Below are 17,754 nucleotides of genomic sequence, written 5' to 3' on the forward strand. Positions count from 1 at the left end.
TCGAAGCACATCGCCTCCAGCCGTCCGTTCCCCAGCATCTTGATGACCTGCGCGTACTCCTGCCCATCCTCTTTGAACACCAGTTCTCTCTTCTCAGAGTCATTCTCATTCTTACCACGGCGTCTATTTTTGCCTCCTTTACCTTTATTCTTCGGCATGGCGGTTAAGATGGCCTCTCGGCTTCTCTAACTTCTTCCCGGGTGGTTGCGGCGCGACGTGGCGCGGCGTGGTGCGGTGCGGCGTGACGCAGCGCGGTGTGACGTGACGTGACGTGTGACTCTGAGGGGCGTGACGGGTGCCGCGAAGGGTCCGGCGAGACGGCCCAGCGCCGCAGGCCAAGCAGCGTTTGCGCAAGAGTCCGGAGACCTGGCTGTATAGAGATTCTCCCGCCTCCGCGCTAGGGAGCAGCCAATTGAAACCGCGCCCTACATACTGTGCCAAATTAATAGTTGAGTATATCTTGCCCGCAAAGAGTGAAAACGGAGAGCGACGGTCAGACCCGAGTGTTGTTCTGTTTCCTGTTTGGGACCAGGTCTTGAGGCTGCCCTTGACGTCACAATATGGGCACGCACCATCATGTCCGACTCACCCCAGACTTTTGATTATATGTAAGGTACAAAACTATTACACTGATGCCTTTATCCTAGCCTGAATAATTTTAACTGTATTGTTATTCTTAAATTCTGGGGCAGCTAACTTTTTAATAAATCCTGTTTGGAAATGATGCTTGCGTGAAAAATACTGTAAACATTTTTTTTTCTAATTTATACTATGTGTAGACTCAAAGATACAGCTATTTAATATATTTTATATTGGTTAGTTGGCATTTGAAATAAATGCTATTTAATATATTTTGTATTGGTTAGTTGGCATTTGAAATAAATGCATTTTTCTTTTTCAGTGGCCATCTGGCTTATTCTACTGAGCTATCTCCCCAGCCCTAGGGAGCCATCTGGAAGGAAAGTGCGATGACTATAGCACGGGGTCATATTGTCCTTGGCAGCTCCTTGTGACAAGGAGGCATGAAATAAATCTTACAAAGTTCTGGGTTGCTCTCCACTCCTGGAGTTACATTCCAGGGCCTGTCTCAAAGAATTGATCAAAACAAACAAACAAAACAGTGGTAAAGGTCATCTGAAAAAGTAAAAGTGGAGAGTGAGATACAGGCGCAGCACACTGCTTAGGCAGAGTGAAAAAGGACACAGGCAAGATGAAAGTAGGTGCTGCAGAAGCAGGGCGGGCTGTTAGGGCTGTTAAAGTGGCAAGCTTTTTTTTTTTTTTTTTTTTTTGGCACTGGGAATCAAACTCAGGGCCTTGCACTGCGAGGCAGGGCTTTGCCGCTGATCTGTATCCCCACCCCTAGCTCTTGTTGGCATGTCTCTTTTAGACTGAATCTTGAGGACCTCTACCTACGGGTCCTGAGAGGCGGGGCCGGGTTTCGAGCCTCAGGTCGATGCGCTGAAGACCTGCTGGAGTTCTTAGGAGAAGCCTGTGCAGGATTCTGGCAGCCCTTCTGTGCCTGCGGGCCAGGATCTTGTAATTGGCAGGTCTCGCCCTCCTCCCCAGCCACTTTTGCCACGCCCTGATGGCCCGCATCAACAAATTCTTCTTCTGACCTGTAAGTGCTGCAAGATTCCCTCACGAGGTGAGAATTAAATATTACTGTAAGGTGAATCCACCCTGTCTGACTTCCTTCTCACTTCTGCATGTTTACGTCCGTTTTTCTGTAGTTTCTACATAGTCTCTCAAAAGCTAACACTATGAAAGTTCTTTTAAAAATTGGGCAAGGTTTTGTGTTGGTTTCTGAATGCTTATATTGTTCTAGCAGTGTGCTTCTTTCAGACGAGATTGGGCATGTTCAGGGTGGTATGGCCGGAGACGAGTCTGCTGCTTTCAGAGTCAGTGTTTCCTCTAACAGTTTGAGGCAAGGAACGGCTGTGGCCAGGGAAAAGCGAGGACGTCTTTGAGGTCCCGTGTTCTTCAATGAAGTCTTTGATGTGGCTTACCCTCTAAGAAAAGTTAAGTTTCTGGAGAATCCTTTTCCCATTGGCTAATCATAGCTGTATGTTAGTGATGGACTCCAAGTTGCTCAGTGCAATAAAGACCCAGCCCAAAAATACGTATCTCACATGAATGCCCACTTCTCAGATGACAAAGTAAAAGCAGCAAATAAACGTGTGAAAAATGTTCAACATCATTGGCAATTCAGGAGATACAAATTAAAATAATACTGAGATTCCATCTCACTCCAGAAAGAACGGCTATCTGTGGAGGTCCACCTGGGCAGTTCTCCTTGAAGGAAGAGCAGTTATCTCCACTTTGGATAACCCTGGCCCTGTGTCCATGTATTGGTGCGTACAGACCTGGCTGGGCCCTTTCCTTATCCTTTCTGCTGGTTTTAGGCAATGCACATTGGCCGACTGAGGTGCTGAGGTGTGTCTTTCAAGCCAGGAGAAGGGCAGTGTTGCCACCCGCCTCGTGTCACCCACTCCTGTAGCTCCCAGAAAAGGTGTGGGAGGGCCATGCCACATGCTGCTCTTGGGCTTGAGCCTCGAGATAAGAGGCAATGACAGGCCTGGGGAGATAGCTCAGCAGAATAAGTGCTTGCCTGGCAAGCGCAGGGTCCTGAGTTCAATCCCCAGTACCGAAAAAAAGAAAAAAAGGCAGTGACTTCCTCTGCCACCAGTGGTTAAAGTAACAGAGTTGGGCATTCAGAGGTTAGCTCTGTGTGGGCAGCTTTACGTTCTTTCCACATAAGAAATCGAAAATCTGAGCTCCTGGCGCCCTTTGCCCACATGCTGTGCGTTGGCTCTCGGGTCATGCCTCCTTTGCCCTGGCTTGTCTTCACAGAAGCTTCCAGACCGTATTTATAGCCTAGTTATCATCAGTAGGAGCCACGTTATTGGGTGTCAGGTGCCAGCTAGGCCCAGGCATGGCGCTGCCAGCATGACTTGAGGTGGCAGTGGGACATGCAGACACAGTAGGCCTAGTGTAGGCTAGAGCTTCAGCAAACAGGGCTTGGCCTCGGGTGCTTCCTTGACTTTAGAAGTGGGTTTTTTTTGTTTGCCTTTGTTTGTTTGTTTGTTTGGGGCTGGCTCAGGATGCCTTCAGGGCAGGTCTGGTAAGGCTTGAGGATCTAGGGATCCGACCACAGCATTCTGATTGCTTTGTTTAAGCAGGCACTTAAACAACTGAGCTAATGGGCAGGCCCCCACTTCCTTGACTTTAATGTAAACTGTGGTTTCTTTATTCTGATCAAGAATTCTGCAAGTTTTCTATTGTCTCCAATTTATAAATGAGGAAACTGGAGGCTCATGCAGGTTAAATGTTTCTTCTAAGTTCTCATAGTAAAAGGTAGAAACAATCCCCCTACCCAGCTTTTCTCCCTTTGCTGAGGCACAATACCAACACCCCAGATTAAGGAAGGAGAGGTTTATTTAGCTGACAGCCTGGAGATTTCAGTCTGTAGTCTGCGGGCTCCAAGGCCCCGTGGCCCTGGTGTGGGGCGGGGTGGGGGCAGTTCAAGGCAGCGGCAGACAGCAAAAGCTGCGGGCCTCGTTCCCTCCCTCGTGGCCAGCGTGGCCAGCGGACTGGCGGCCCCCAGGGCTGTGTGGCGTCCCCAGCTCCACCCTCCTCTCCCGCGCTCCCCGCTCGCCCACGATGTTCACCAAGAGGGGCCGGGCGCCCTGCCCAGGCACTCGGCGGAGCTTCTCACTCTCCAGGTCGACGGTGCATCAACCACCACGCTTGTCCCGGCTCTGCCCATTTCCCGGCCCCCTGTCGCGGCAGGAGTGCAGCCGCAGGACCGCCTGGCCCGACTCACAGGGCAGCCGGGCCTCGGCTGGCGGGGCTCTGCGGGGCTAACGCAGTGGGCGCCGGAGGGGCCTTGAGCTCGGGGAGGGCACGAGGCTGGCTTCTGCTGCCTTCGGCCACCGCGGCGCCGAGGCCCACGGTGGCAGGTGTGCGGGCCTCCGGAGGGCGTGCGCGAGGAAGGGGTGCAGGCGGGGGCCGGCTGGCGCCGCCTGCCCAGGGCCTGCCGCGCTGCCGCCGCAGATGGACAGCGCGGACCCGCTGCGCGAGGCGGCGGGAAGCTGTGACTGCGGTCTTGGGTTGCCATCCGGGGCCTCACCGCGTTCCTCCTTTGAACCGATCGACAGACTTCATTAAAAAATGCAGCTTTCTTTCACTTGGCCCCTCATGGTTTTGACATGGTAACACGGTGACACGGGTGAGCCTGAGGAAAAGAAATCGGAAGCGCTCCTTTTTAATTCTGTACTATGATCATCTGGTGTCGTCCCAGGGCAAGTTACAAAAGCTAAAGAAAGCAGTGCTAAGAGAAAGAAAGTAATAAAGTACATGAAAGTAACTTAAAACATGTCACAAGCTTTATTTTTTAAAAAATCTTTTATTTATGCATTTGGTGCAAGGTCTCACTACGCAGCGCGGACTCACAGTGATCCTTCTGTCTCAGCCTCCCCAGCACTGGGATTACAGGCCTGCGCCACCACACCTGGACTGGTGGCCGGCTCAGCAGGCGCAGTATGTGGTACAGGGGATGGAACCCGGGTCCTTGAGCTTGCCAGACAGGCACTTAGACCGCCAAATTATCTCCCCAGCCCATGTCACAAGTTTTAAATCAACATTTATGATTAAAATAAAAACAGTGGTCTCTAACCCTTTCAAATAATTATTTAAATTAATTCAAATTTAAATTATTTTCAAGTCCAGATACACGCTTCTACACAATTTTTGGGTCTATATCTATATGATAGATAGCTATATCTAGATAGATATGTAAATATATAGTGGGGTTTTTTTTGGGGGGTACCAGGGATCAAACTCAGGACCTTGTGCTTCCCAAGCAGGAGCTTATGACAGTGTGTTATCTCCCTGGCTGTTGTCTGCTATAAATGACATTGGTTCATATGATGCATTTTAAAAACTGATCTCAATGGGCTGGATAAGTTGCCATGTGTTGAAGGCTTGTGATGAAACATTCAGTGGGGGCCCTAACAGAAGGGCACTAGGAGCGGGCCAAGGGATCGTTAGACACAGGCCTCTTCCTCCCTTGCTTTGCTTGCCCACCCTGAGGTGAGCAGCTTCCGGCCAGACTCCCACCCTAATGCAGTCTTTCACCATCAGCCAGGGAGGAATCGGTCACTGACCACAGACTGAGACCTCCGAACACTAAGCCGAAATACATCCGTTGTTGAATTCGTGTGTCTCTATTCATTCTATAGCAGCAAAGCCTGATCTTACTGTAGTGCTACTCTGAGGATCCGGGCCTGAGAGACCAGGTTCTTAAAGAGACTTCATCTCAACGGCTGCATGTGCTGAGTAAAAACTACTGAGCTGTTCTTACTATACTTTGTGTTGTGAGTAAATACTATGGATGGGTTGCTGTGCTGGGTAATATCACCTGACTTAAATCATTCTTTTAAAAAATATTTTTACTAGATAGCTCAGCAGATTATTTATTTTTGTATTTTTGCATGTTTTAGGGAAGGGTCTACAGGGTGTTCAGGGTCTCACTACTAGATTGGACTCACAGTGATCCACCTGTTTACAGCCTCCCAAGAGCTGGCATTACAGGCACGGCCCAGTCTCAGTTGCTGTCTCAGTGTGCCCCTGGGGGCGGGGCCGGCACAGCAGGCCCAGGGACCAAACTTCTGGCTCCTGAGTCTGCCTAAGCAGGCCCTTTAATCCGCTGAGCTATTTGGCTGGTCCAGCTCAACAGATTAAAATGCCTGCTTAAGTACATTCAGGGACCGCGTTTGTGCCGGCCCTGCCCCCAGGTTGCGCGCCTGTAATCCCATGGTTTGGGGGGCTGAAAACAGGAGAATCATTGAGTCTGATCTGTGTAATGAGACCCTATAGGGCCTGTACTAAAGACATTTTAAAAATCTAATAAAAATTATATATAGCTTTCCAGCTGGCGCCGAGCAATGGGCATCTCTCAGGACAACTGGCACAAGCGCCGCAAGACTGGAGGCAAAAGAAAGCCCTGTCACAAGAAGCGGAAGTATGAGTTGGGGCGCCCTGCTGCCAACACTAAGATTGACGCCCGCCGCATACACACAGTCTGAGTTCGAGGAGGCAACAAGAAGACCGAGCCCTGCGGCTAGATGCGGGAAACTTCTCCTGGGGCTCTGAGGGTTGTACTCGAAAAACAAGGATCATTGGTGTTGTTTACAATGCATCCAATAATGAGCTGGTCCACACCAAGACCTTGGTGAAGAACTGCACTGTGCTCATTGGCAGCATGCCGTACCGACAGTGGTCCGAATCCCACTATGCACTGCCCCTGGGCCGAAAAAGGGGGCCAAGCTGACTCCTGAGGAGGAGGAGATTTTAAACAAAAAGCGATCAAAGCAAATTCAAAAGAAGTATGATGAAAGGAAAAAGAACGCCAAGATCAGCAGTGTTCTGGAGGAGCAGCTCCAGCAGGGCAAGCTTCCTGCACTGCATCGCGCCCAGGCCAGTGCGGCCGAGCAGATGGCTGCGTGCTAAAGGGCAAAGAGCTGGAGCTCTAGCTGAGGAAAACCAAGGCCCGGAAAGGCAAATAAACCTTCCCTCCTGGTTTAATGCATGTAATAAATGTGTTTATTGTTCTGTGTGAAAAAAAAAAATATATATATATATATATATAATATTACTACATTTTATTAAAATCGTACTTTTAGGGGCTGGGATATAGCTTGTTGTGTGTTATCAGTTGGAGCCAAAAGAAGTGACAAGAAGCCAGACTACTAAACCCAGAGAGTTCCAAACTCAATCTCGCTCTGAGTCTGAGCCACCAAGACCTCACACATTTATTGAGAGCTACAAACAGACTAAGGGACGTGCATTACTAGTTTGGTATAAGCAAGCTTCTATTTACATCTCCTTTTTTTTTTTTTTTTTATCCTGCCTCAGGTTTATTTGTACAAAGAGCACAGGAGGACACCAGCCCCCCACAGATGGCACCCCAGTCCTTCTGTTTTTATATCAGCAGTAAGAGGCTTTCACTGTGGAGTCTTCACAGGGGCCTGAGCACCTTTGGGAGCCTGGGCTGGAGCAGAAGCTGGAGCCTGGGCCTTGGCTGAAGCAGAGGCTGGAGCCTCAGCCTTGGCTGGAGCAGAAGCTGGAACCTGGGCCTTGGCTGGAGCAGAGGCTGGAGCCTCAGCCTTGGCTGGAGCCTGGGCCTTTGGCCGGCAGGCCCTGTGACCCTTGGCAATGCGGGCACGGATACGCTTCCCAAGCTTGGGGTGGGCAATATAGGCAAGTCGAGCGAGCCTGCGGTTTACTCCCTTTGGAATGATCTTGGGCTTGACCTCCTTGGGCTTGACGAGGGCCTTGATAGCCTCGCAGCGTGCACTCATGGCCTTGGCATTGTTTGCTTGCATCTTCTTAAAGCCCTTCTTGTTGTGCTTCTTGGCAAAACGCATGTTCCTAAGGAACTTGGGATCCACCCCCTTCAGAGATTCGTATCTTTGTGACCGAGGTTTCTTGATGCCATTTCTGTGCCATTTTCGGGACTGGTTGTGCGTGGTGTGGTTCTTGGACTTGGCCATAACTGCACTGTAAACCGCGGCGACCAAGCGCCTCTACATCTCCTTTTGGCATTTATCAAACTCTAAGTTTGCATATCACTATTTGGTAACTTTCCAGGCAAAGGAACAAAGAACAGAGGGGGCGCTGCCTCCAGGAATTGGTTATTTTGTCTCCACTTTGCTGGAATCACAAGGGGTCAGTTTTCTTAGGCTCTGTTCTTTGTTCCTTGCTCCCTCCAGACCATCCGTAAGCTTCTGACTCATATCTCTACAATAGCTCAGTGGTATAAGTTCCTGCCTGGCAAGTGCAAGGTTCTGAGTTTGATCACCGGTACAAAAAAAAAAAAAAAAAAAAAAAAAAAATATATATATATATATATATATATATATATACACACACACACACACACACACACACACACACACTTTTAGTAGGTATGCGCTTTAAAAAATCCAAGGTACAACAGAATTTATAATAAAATATAATATACTACCATCCTATTTTCTTTACAACTTTTTTTTCCCCTTGGTGGGTACCAAGGATCAAACTTGGGCCTTATGCTTGCTAGGAAGGTGCATAAGCTGCTGGGCTATCTCCCTGGCCCCACATTTTTACTTTTTGATGATCTTCAGGTTATTTCTTTGAAAGTCTTAGTTCTTGTCATGGTCACACCCATAATTTCAAGTGAAAAGCTTAGTTAGCTCTTGTTTATCAGCTTTAGGTAATGCCTAATGCTTGTTTCTTACTCGCTACTTCTTTTCTCTTGTCCCTTCTTATCCTAGAGCTCGATAGTTTCATGACTATTGTTTGTAACTCCACTTTCTCCCTTGTAGCGATCTCCTTCTGTAAGATTTAGCTGACACCGCAGCCTACTTTATTTGCTTCTTCTTTGTCTTTTACCTTCTGTTGTGGCTGCTATACTTAAACCTTTCCATGGCTGCAGTCGATAACTGCACCTCTTTACTATAATAGTTGTCTTCGTGCTTTGTTTAAGGCGGAGATTCTGGGCTCTGCACTGCTGAGATCTTGGGCTGGATTATTCTGTGTTGTGGGAGCTGTCTGATATACTGTAGCAGGCTGGCAGTTCCTCTGGCCTCCAATTGCGAGATGACGCCCCAATGTGTCTCTGGAATTTTGTGTGTGTGGAGCTGTCAAAGCTACCTCACCCTTTTGCACATCAGAAGAAATCACCAAGAGAGTAAAAAGAAAACCCACAAACTGGAGGGAAAATTTAGTCAACTGTCCCTCAGGCAAAGGACTTCTATATTTTCTTTAGGTACTGGGAATTGAACTCAGGACCTTGTGCTTGCCAGGCAGGCACTATGCTGCTGAGCTATCTCCCTGGCTCACAATTTCTATCTTCGAATATATAAAGAATTTTTAAAACTAAGGCCCTCAAAATTCAAAGATCTAACCCAAAAATGGTCATCTGAGATGAATACACACTTCTCAGAAGAAGTACCAAATGGCAAATAAATACATGAAAGAATGTTCAATATTATTTGTCATTCAAAAATGCAAATTAAAACAACACCAAGAGTCTATCTCATCTCAGAAAGAATGACTATCAGACAGTGGAACCGGGCCTGGTGTGTGTCTGTAATCCCAGCATTTGGGAGACTGAAAACCAGCCTGGAGGCTGCAAAAGTGAACACAAGGTTGGCCAGAACTGCGTGCTACATAGCAGAGATCCTGTAGAAGAAGGAAGGAAGGAAGGAAGGAAGGAAGGAAGGAAGGAAGGAAGGAAGGAAAGAAAGAAAAACAAGCGAGAAAGAAGGTAGGAAAGAAAGAAAGAAGAAAGAAAAAAATCAGCCAGTAACAAACACTGGAGGGGCTGTGGCAGAAAAGGCACCCTTCTGCACTGCTGCGGAGAGTGTAGACTAGTACAACCAGTGTGAAAAGCTACCGCAGAGATTCCTCAGAAAGCGAGGACTGGAGGTCGCATCCAACCCAGCTGTCTTCCTTCTGGGTATTTTACCAGAAGAACTGAAAACATCATACCAAAGTGACTTGTGTGCACCCATATCCTAGCAGCACAATTTGTCATAGCTAAATCTTGGAAGCAGCCAAAATACCCATCAAATAAGGAACGGATAAAAAAAAGATGTGGTATTTTTATACAATGGGGTATTATTTAGCTAGAAGGAAGATAAACTTGAGGCTTTTATCGGTAAATGGAAGCAACTAGAGACCACACTCATAAGTGAAATAAATCAGCCCCATGAGTGTAAACATCATATAGTCTCCCTAGAGCATAAGAACCTGAACGAGTAAATAAAATCTGGAAGGTGCAATAGACACTGTGAAAGGGAAAGAAACTGCTCAAAAGGACAAAACTGAGATGGGGGAGAGGAGAAAAGGAAGGAGCGAACATACACACATACACACACAAGATAGCTAAGATAATTGTGCTATTAACTTCCGTTGGTTTATTAGAAGGAACAGCTACTGCTTAATTTTTTTGATCAGTTTTGCATACCTACATCTGGTAACCTGAACTACTTTGAAGATAACAATATGTAATATCACAACCATTGTTGATTTCTTATCATCTTGTTTTGAAATTCTGCATCATTTTTATTTTATTTATTTTTGGTAGTACTGGGGGTCAAACTATGGACCTTGCACTTGCCAGGTAGGCACTTGTATGCCACTGAATTATCTCCCTGGCCCCATTTTTAACATTAAAAAAACTATTTTCTTTTATTTTTTTTTTAAAAATTTTATTTATTTATTCATTGTGTGTGTGTGTGTGTGTGGCCAGCTCAGCCCACCAGGGGGCAGGCGGGCTGGCATGTGGTGCTGGGGGATTGAACCGTGGTCCCTGCGTTTTGCCAAGCTTGTTCCAAGTAGGTTCTTTAGACCACTGAGCCATCTCTCCAGCCCCTATTTTCTTTTTAAAAAGCAAAACCTCATCTTATACCAGTTGAGAACTACTGGCTTAGAAGCTAAGGTGGATTTTAAAACTGAAAACCACTGAGTTAAAAAAAAATATATCTAAGGTGATCCCCCAAGTGACCTGCCATGGTGTGTACACAACTCCCAGATAGTATCTAAATGTTGCAATAAGGGTATTTTGAGGATATAATTGCTATCATCAGGCAGTTACCTTTAAGGTAGGGAGACTAACTACATGGGAGTAACTTAATTACAGTAGTCTTTTAGATCTGGGTCAGGCTAAACCAGGGAGGCCAGAGAGATTCCAAGCACAAGGAGGATTGGATACGCCACTGTTGAAGGATGGGTCCATGCTGCAGGAGTGCAGGTGACCCGTGGGAACTGAACACAGCCCCGAAAGACAAATACGAAGCACACGGGAACATCACTCACACAACCACAGTCAGTGGGCAGGAAGAACGAGCATGTAGAAGGCTCTTCCACGGAGCTTCCCGAAGGGACGGCAGCACAGCCCATCTCGATTTCAGCCTGGTATGATCCTAAGCAGAGAACCCCGTCAGTCAGCCATGCTGGGTTTCTGACTTACGGACTGAGCCCGCAGATGGGTGTTATTGTAAGCAACTAAGTTGGAGGTCATTTGTTATGCAACAACAGAAAATTAACACAACCAACAAACTGCGCCCACATCATCCTGGTTATGCAAGGACTACTCTCCAGAGGGCCAAGCTGTACATTAGAATTGAACATCCTTGAAGGAGGAACTGTTCACAGAATTCTGCTGGGGTGATGTGAGTCTGAAGAGGCACAATCACCTCTTGTACAGTGCATGATTTAGACGTTTCGTTTTTTCCCAGGGATGGCCAGTCACCCAAGTTCTTTACGTCTTTGCTGACCACTCCATGGAGGTCTTAGGGCTCCTCTAAATATTGCGGACAATCTCTCACGTGTGCTGTCTGTAATTCTAGGACTTCTAGAGAACGGGATCCACAGCCACTGTGCTGCTGGGCGGGGAGCCTTCTGTCTTGCAGGAGCATTCCTGCCAGCTCAGCCTTCACTTCTGCCTCTTGCTGGTGGCCCCCTCTGGGTTGCTGCCACCACGGAGTGAATTTTATATTTAGTCTCTTGGAGGGGAGGACTGCCACAGCTTTCAAGCCACTCTCGGTTGGAAAGTATATTTTGCTTTGTAGGAGTGTAGGTTTTCTGTGCAGTACTGTGAACACCCAAGAGCTATTCCAGCCCGATCGGGCCGCCTCGTGGACAATGCCAAATGCTACACTTGCGAATACTGGGCTAGGGCACCTGAAGTGGCATGGGCACCCCTCCCTGTGAGCAAGCAGAACAAGCAGAGCTACGACTTGTGCTTGACCACTCACAGCCACACTGGTGCTGTGTTGGTGGGTCTGACACTTCTTATGCCATTGTAAAACTATTTTCCTTTTCGTTTGTTTGGGAGAGCCCCAAGCTCATCCCGCCCACGCCGCTGTGCTTGTGTCTTTGGCACAGTTCACTGGCAGGTAGCTCAGGTGGCCGGCACACTGCAGCCTCCATGTGGTGTCTGTGTCTGTGGTACCTGCATATCACTGTAGCTCCTCCACCTGGGGGTTAGCAGGCAGTAGGAGCCCAGTAAACAGTTCTTGAGGAAACAAGTACATGGAGGTAGTGACCTCTCACTCAGCCAAATAGAAGAAAAGCTGTCAGTGAGCAGCCAAGCACTCGTGTGACCAGCTCACGGGGCAGTGAGAAGGTGACCCAGGGCTCACTTTGGCCAGGATTTGGCCTGGCTCAGGGCGTTAAGCCCAGGGTGACAGGGCTCCAGTTTTGCCCCCTGCCCCAGTACTGGAGATGTATAATGGGGTGCTCTGCCACTGAGCTAGGTCCCAAGCCTTTCATTGTTGTTGTTATTGTTATTATAAATCGAGTGTCCCTGAGTTACCCAAGCCATCCTCAGCCTGCCAGGTAGCTGGGAGGATAGCTGTGCACACTGTGTGTAGCTGTCATGTTCTTTTCTTGTGGAACCGGGGATTGAGCTCAGGCCCTTGCGCTTGCCAGGCGAGCGCTTATTCTGCCGAGCCATCTCCCTGTCCCCTGTCATGTGTTCTTAATCCCAGAATTTTCATTCTTTACCTCCTTCCTATAGTGCTGACATCGGTATACTTTAAATTGAATCTATCTCCATTTCTGCTTATCTTTCTCCCAGGACATGACGCCGTGTGAGAGGAAGAGCCTTCTCTGCAGAGGAGGTGTGGTGGAGGTGGAGGCCTGGCTCTGGCACACTAACTCTGCTGAGCAGGACCACAGGGAGGACACACGGCGCAATTCACATGAAAGCTATGGCCTGGGAGGAAAGTGGGGTCGCAGCAGCCTTGGAAGTTTGAAGGGTGACAGTTACGTTTGGTTCTCTGTTTGATGTTCCCTGTTTGATCCTTTTCTTTCAGAGTTACCCTGGGTCTACAAAAGTCGTTACAATTAAAAGGGTGCAAGTGGCAAGTACTGGTGAGAAACAAAGCGCTTTCACGTGCGCTAGAGGAGACTGAATGAACACAGTCACCTTTGCAAGCTGCTGGTGTCCGCTCAGGCCGGGTGCGAGCCCAGGACCCAGAAGTGCCATGCTCGAGCAGGGCCCGGCGGTGTGAACCGTGCTCCCACATGTCTGCACGACAGCATTCCAGCCCCTCAGGTCAAGCATGGCACGAGCCCCAGCAGCAGCGGGAGGAAAATTTATTGTTATCTTTAATGTTTATTCTTATCCGTGCACATTCGCATACATAATGACTATAGTCACCATGGGTAGCTGGTGCTTGTGCAGAACACGCCTGATTTCTTCTTACTTTCTCTCCCTCCTTGTCTATCTCTGCTTCTTCTTATCTGTTGCTCTTTAAATTATTTATACAAGATGTTACGGTTTGCGTCTAGTTGTCCCCCCAGAGCTTCATGCTGTCCTTAGGGTGACCTCTAGTTTATGATCAATTCATGCTCCAGTGCTGGAATTATGGGTGCGAATGCTGCACCTGCTCTGAGCTGGGCGATCTGCATATAGTATAAGGGAGGGAGAGAGGCGTGGTAGCTGCCACGACCCTGCTCCTTCCTCTGCTCTTCGCTGTTTTCCACCCCATGAACTGCTGCCCTCTGTAATGTGCCACTCTGCCTTGGAGTCAGCTGAGTAGGGATTGAAACCTCCACTAGTTGTGAGCCAAATAAACCTTTCCTCCCTCCATTTTGCGTTTCAGGGATTTTGTGCCAGTAACAAGAGATAAGAGAAACCGTGCAACATTTGAGCTTGTGTGTCTGATTGACTTCACTTAGCATTATTGTCTCAAGGTGCATCCATTTTCCTACAAATTTCTCACATTTATCTTTCTTTCTGACAGAGTTCTACTCCATTGTGTATAAAGGTCACACTCTCTTTGTCCTTATCCATTCAACAGTTGATGGAGGGGCTGGTGAGATGGCTCAGTGGTCTAAAGCACCTACTTAGAACAAGCTAAGCTAAGCTAAGCAAAGCACAGGGACTGCGGTTCAATCCCCAGCACCACATGCCAGCCAGCCCCGCCCCCTGGTGGGCTGAGCTGGCCACACACAAAGATATAAATAAATAAATTAATTAAAAAAAAAAAACAGCTGATGGACACATAGGCCACTTCTTTTTTTCTGTACATACTTTGTGTGTTTGGTAGAGGACCTACAGGGTGTTCAGGGTCTCACTACATAGATGGGACTCTTAGTGCTCCTCCTGTTTTCAGCCTCCCAAGCTCTGGGATTATAGGCCTGCCACCATGCCCAGTCCCAGTTGCCATGTCAGCGTGCCCCGGGGGTGGGGGAGCTGCACAGCACACTAGGGATGGAACCCTGGCCCCTGTGCTATGCCTAAGCAAGCACTTTAGTCCACTGAGCTATCTGGCCATCCTAGGCCACTTCCAAGATTTCGGGGCTATGAGCTGTGCAGCTGCCCATGAATGTGCAGGTGTCATTATAATACGACGGTTCTCTTTCAGGAAGATACTTGGAAGGTAAACAACAGGGTCAGAGTGGAGGTTTTAATTTTAGTTTTATGAGGACTCTCCATTCTGATTTCCATAGGGCTCTGTTACCCAAACCAACAATGTAGAAAGGTTTAGAATGGGTAAATTACTGGGCATGGTGGTACACATCTATAATCCCAGCACTGGGGCATTGGGGAGGCCGAGCCAGGAGGGGCACTGTGAGTTCAAAGCCAGGCTGAACTGCATTGTGAAATCTGTCTCAAAAAGACAAAAAAGGGGATGGTGAGATAGCTCAGTGGTCTAAAGTGCCTGCTTAGGCAAGCTTAGGCAGGCACAGGGGACTGTAGTTCAATTCCTGGCACCACATGCCATGCCAGCCCTGCCCTCAGGGCTGGCTGAGCTGGCCAAAAGGAAGAAATTTAAAAAGCTATATTCATGTAAGGAGACACTTCTCATCAATGAAAAGGACAATAGGCAACTCCTGCACAAGTATGGCTCTATCTCACAGGTACAATGCTGACAGAACAAAATCAGAGACAAACAGCTCAGGCTGTTATCTAATATGTAATAAACTATCCCAGAACTTAATGGCTTGAAATAAGAGATGACTTATCTCATAGTTTCTGTGGGCGAGGAATTCTTGAGTTGTTCAGCCAGACATTCTCATGAATTTGAGGTCGGAGTGTTAGCATAAGCTGCAGGCCCCTGAACGGCTCAGTCATGTGGCTGTGGCCGGAGTTTGCAGCTCCTTGCCACATTGGTCTCTCTACCAGCCTCCTCGGTGTCCTAGGATAGCATCCAACACCTCCTATGTGAGCCAAGAGAAAGAGCAAGGAGGAAGCTTGAAAAGAAAGCAGGAAGTGAGTCTTCTCAGATGGAAAAGGGATGGAGAGAAGAAGGAGGGCAGGTGGGGCTGGGGACAGTGCGACAGAGGGACGTAAGGTGCGGTGCTATATGTGCTGGCCCCACAGCATAGACATTTTACACTCCAAGCACGCACCGATTAAAAACACCCCAGATGAGACAGCCACCACTTATTCTACATTGGCCAGGTCACAGGCCAGTTGTGACACGTGTGGCAGGGGCTATGGAACAGCATGGATGTCAGGAGCCAGATCACCACAGACCTTTGAGGCCATACTCTGCACTAGTGGTTCTAGAGGGTACAAATATAGGCAAGGGGAAACCCTATTGTTAGTACCCAGGAAAACAGTTCCTCTGTAGAGAGGGCAGTGGTTGAAAGGAGGGGAGCAGGGGGCTTGTGAGGCGCCGACATTGTGGCTGTACAACTGTGCTCACTTCGTAAAAAATTGCAGGAGCTACACCTGGTATTCCTCTTCTGTGTGTGAACTGAGTTTCAACAGATTAAACCAATAAAATATTTTTTAAAAAGGAGAAAGAGAAGAGGGGAAGATGGCAGAGAGAAGAAAGCAAGAGAGGGGGAAAGAAGAAAAGAACTCTGGCACGCAACCTTAGAAGCACAGGATGCATGCTCTGCAGGGAAGGTCAGGGCTTCTCAGGCAGGTGCTTGGGCTGGACCAGCAGCCTGGCCCACAGAGCTAAGAAAGCATCCGGGTTCCTGGCCTGCCTGGTCACTGCAGGACTCAGCGCTTGTGCAGTAGCTTCCCTAGTATGATCATAATTTCTTGAGTCTGTAGACAGTTGAAGATTTTCAGAAGAAGCAGGAGCCCTGAAATTTAGAGGTCCACCATGCTGTTCTGCTCCTAGGCACACTGTGCCAGCCTCCAATAAGCAGTACCCTGTAGGCTGCCATGTCTTGGTGTCTTTGGCTTCCACAATTCTCCTCAGGATAGCCTGAGGCAACCCCAATAACTTTGGGATGAATATTCTCTGTCTATGCTTATTTATTTTTTATGTATTTAGTACAGGGTCTCACTATGCAGCTCGGACTCATAGCAATCCTCCTGTTTTCAGCCTCCCCAGGGCTGGGATTACAGGCGTGCGCCACCACTCTTGGACTCAATCCTCAGCTCAGTGCACTCGGGGCGGGGCCGGCGTGGCATGTGGTGCTGGGGATGATCCTCAGTGCCCCTGCTTGCCTAAGCAGGTGCTTAGTCACCTGAGCTATCTCGCTGACCCTCGGTTTAATGTCAAACTGCCAGTCATCTGCCACTTGCAGCACTAGCGCCTTTTATCTCTGGAACAGCAGAGTAGATACTCGTCCATTAGTAGATACATATCTATTTCATTTGTTTATGAATTCATCATTCAGCCATTCTTTCAGCCACATGAGAAGTTCTACTTGCTGGGAATATGGAGGTGTAGAACATGATCTCTGATCCTTAAAAGTTCAGATGCTGTTTCTGGGAAGTACGGACAAGAGTGGGACAGTTGAGGGCTACCGTGGCACCTCGTGTCTGGAGCTAGGGGTGCACAGAAGGAGGGTGGACCGGATGGAGTCTGAGGAAGGCTCCAGATGGTGCCCAAAGTAGCACTGTTCTGGTTTACACTAGGGTGCCCCCTCCCCGCAACCTCCTGTGCTGCTGCCAGGTGACTGGCTCGCACGGCATCTGACTCTTCAGTGGCTTGGTCTCTGGCGGCTGATAGCTGGCGTTGGAGGTGAAGCGGTTGCATGAGGTGGCTTCCTGTGGCATAGACTGCAGGATCTGTCTCCCTCTTGCCTCCCTTGACTTCTGTCTGCTTCCTGAGAAGCAACACCAGGAGCATTCTCTTCGCCTCACCCTCTGTCACCCACCTGCCTTGGAGCCAGCTGCTGTGGAGTGAGGTCTCTGCAGACCGGGACCCAGATACACCTCTTCTCTTTTCAGCTGTGGGTGTCAGGTGCTGTGTCCCAGCACTGCCACGGTGCTGAGACAAACCTGTGACCAGCAAATTGAGCCAGGTAGGTTGGTGGTGGGTTAGTGGGTTCTGCGAGGTGAGTGGCAGGGCCTGCAGCCCTCCGCAGTCTCCAGTCCTGCCCCATGAATCTTCATACTGGGCAAAGGAGCCCTGGCTGTCAGACCCTGATGCTCAAGTGCCTTCTGTGCCCCTCCTAGGGTGGCATCTCCATGCTGTCGCATAAAGGAGCAGCACTGGGGCTTCCTGTGTCATGTTTCATAGGACAGTTTTAATTGGGTTAGGAACTGGTTCTATTTGATATTCCTCTCTTCAAAGTGCTTCTGGTGATTTATATGTGACAAATGTTTAATAAGTGTGCTTTAAACAACCAAGTCTCATTGTCATGTTTGTAATTACTGCCCTCTCCCAACAGTGAAATAAGAAGTGTGCAGAGACAGCCAGACACCTGCTTGATGCTCATTTTCTTTCCAGCTCTGGGCCAGTCTTTGATTCTGTTCAGGCTGGCGATGGCCTTGCCGAAACC

General features: G+C 48.5%; 1 pseudogene; it reads left to right on the forward strand.

Moving 5' to 3' along the window:
- The first annotated feature begins 5,945 nt into the window (after positions 1–5,945).
- LOC101589270 lies at positions 5,946–6,566 on the forward strand (annotated as a pseudogene).
- The last annotated feature ends 11,188 nt before the right edge of the window (positions 6,567–17,754 follow it).

The sequence above is a fragment of the Octodon degus genome, unplaced genomic scaffold (assembly GCF_000260255.1).
Source record: "Octodon degus isolate 3935 unplaced genomic scaffold, OctDeg1.0 scaffold00299, whole genome shotgun sequence".
Classification (NCBI taxonomy): Eukaryota; Metazoa; Chordata; class Mammalia; order Rodentia; family Octodontidae; genus Octodon; species Octodon degus.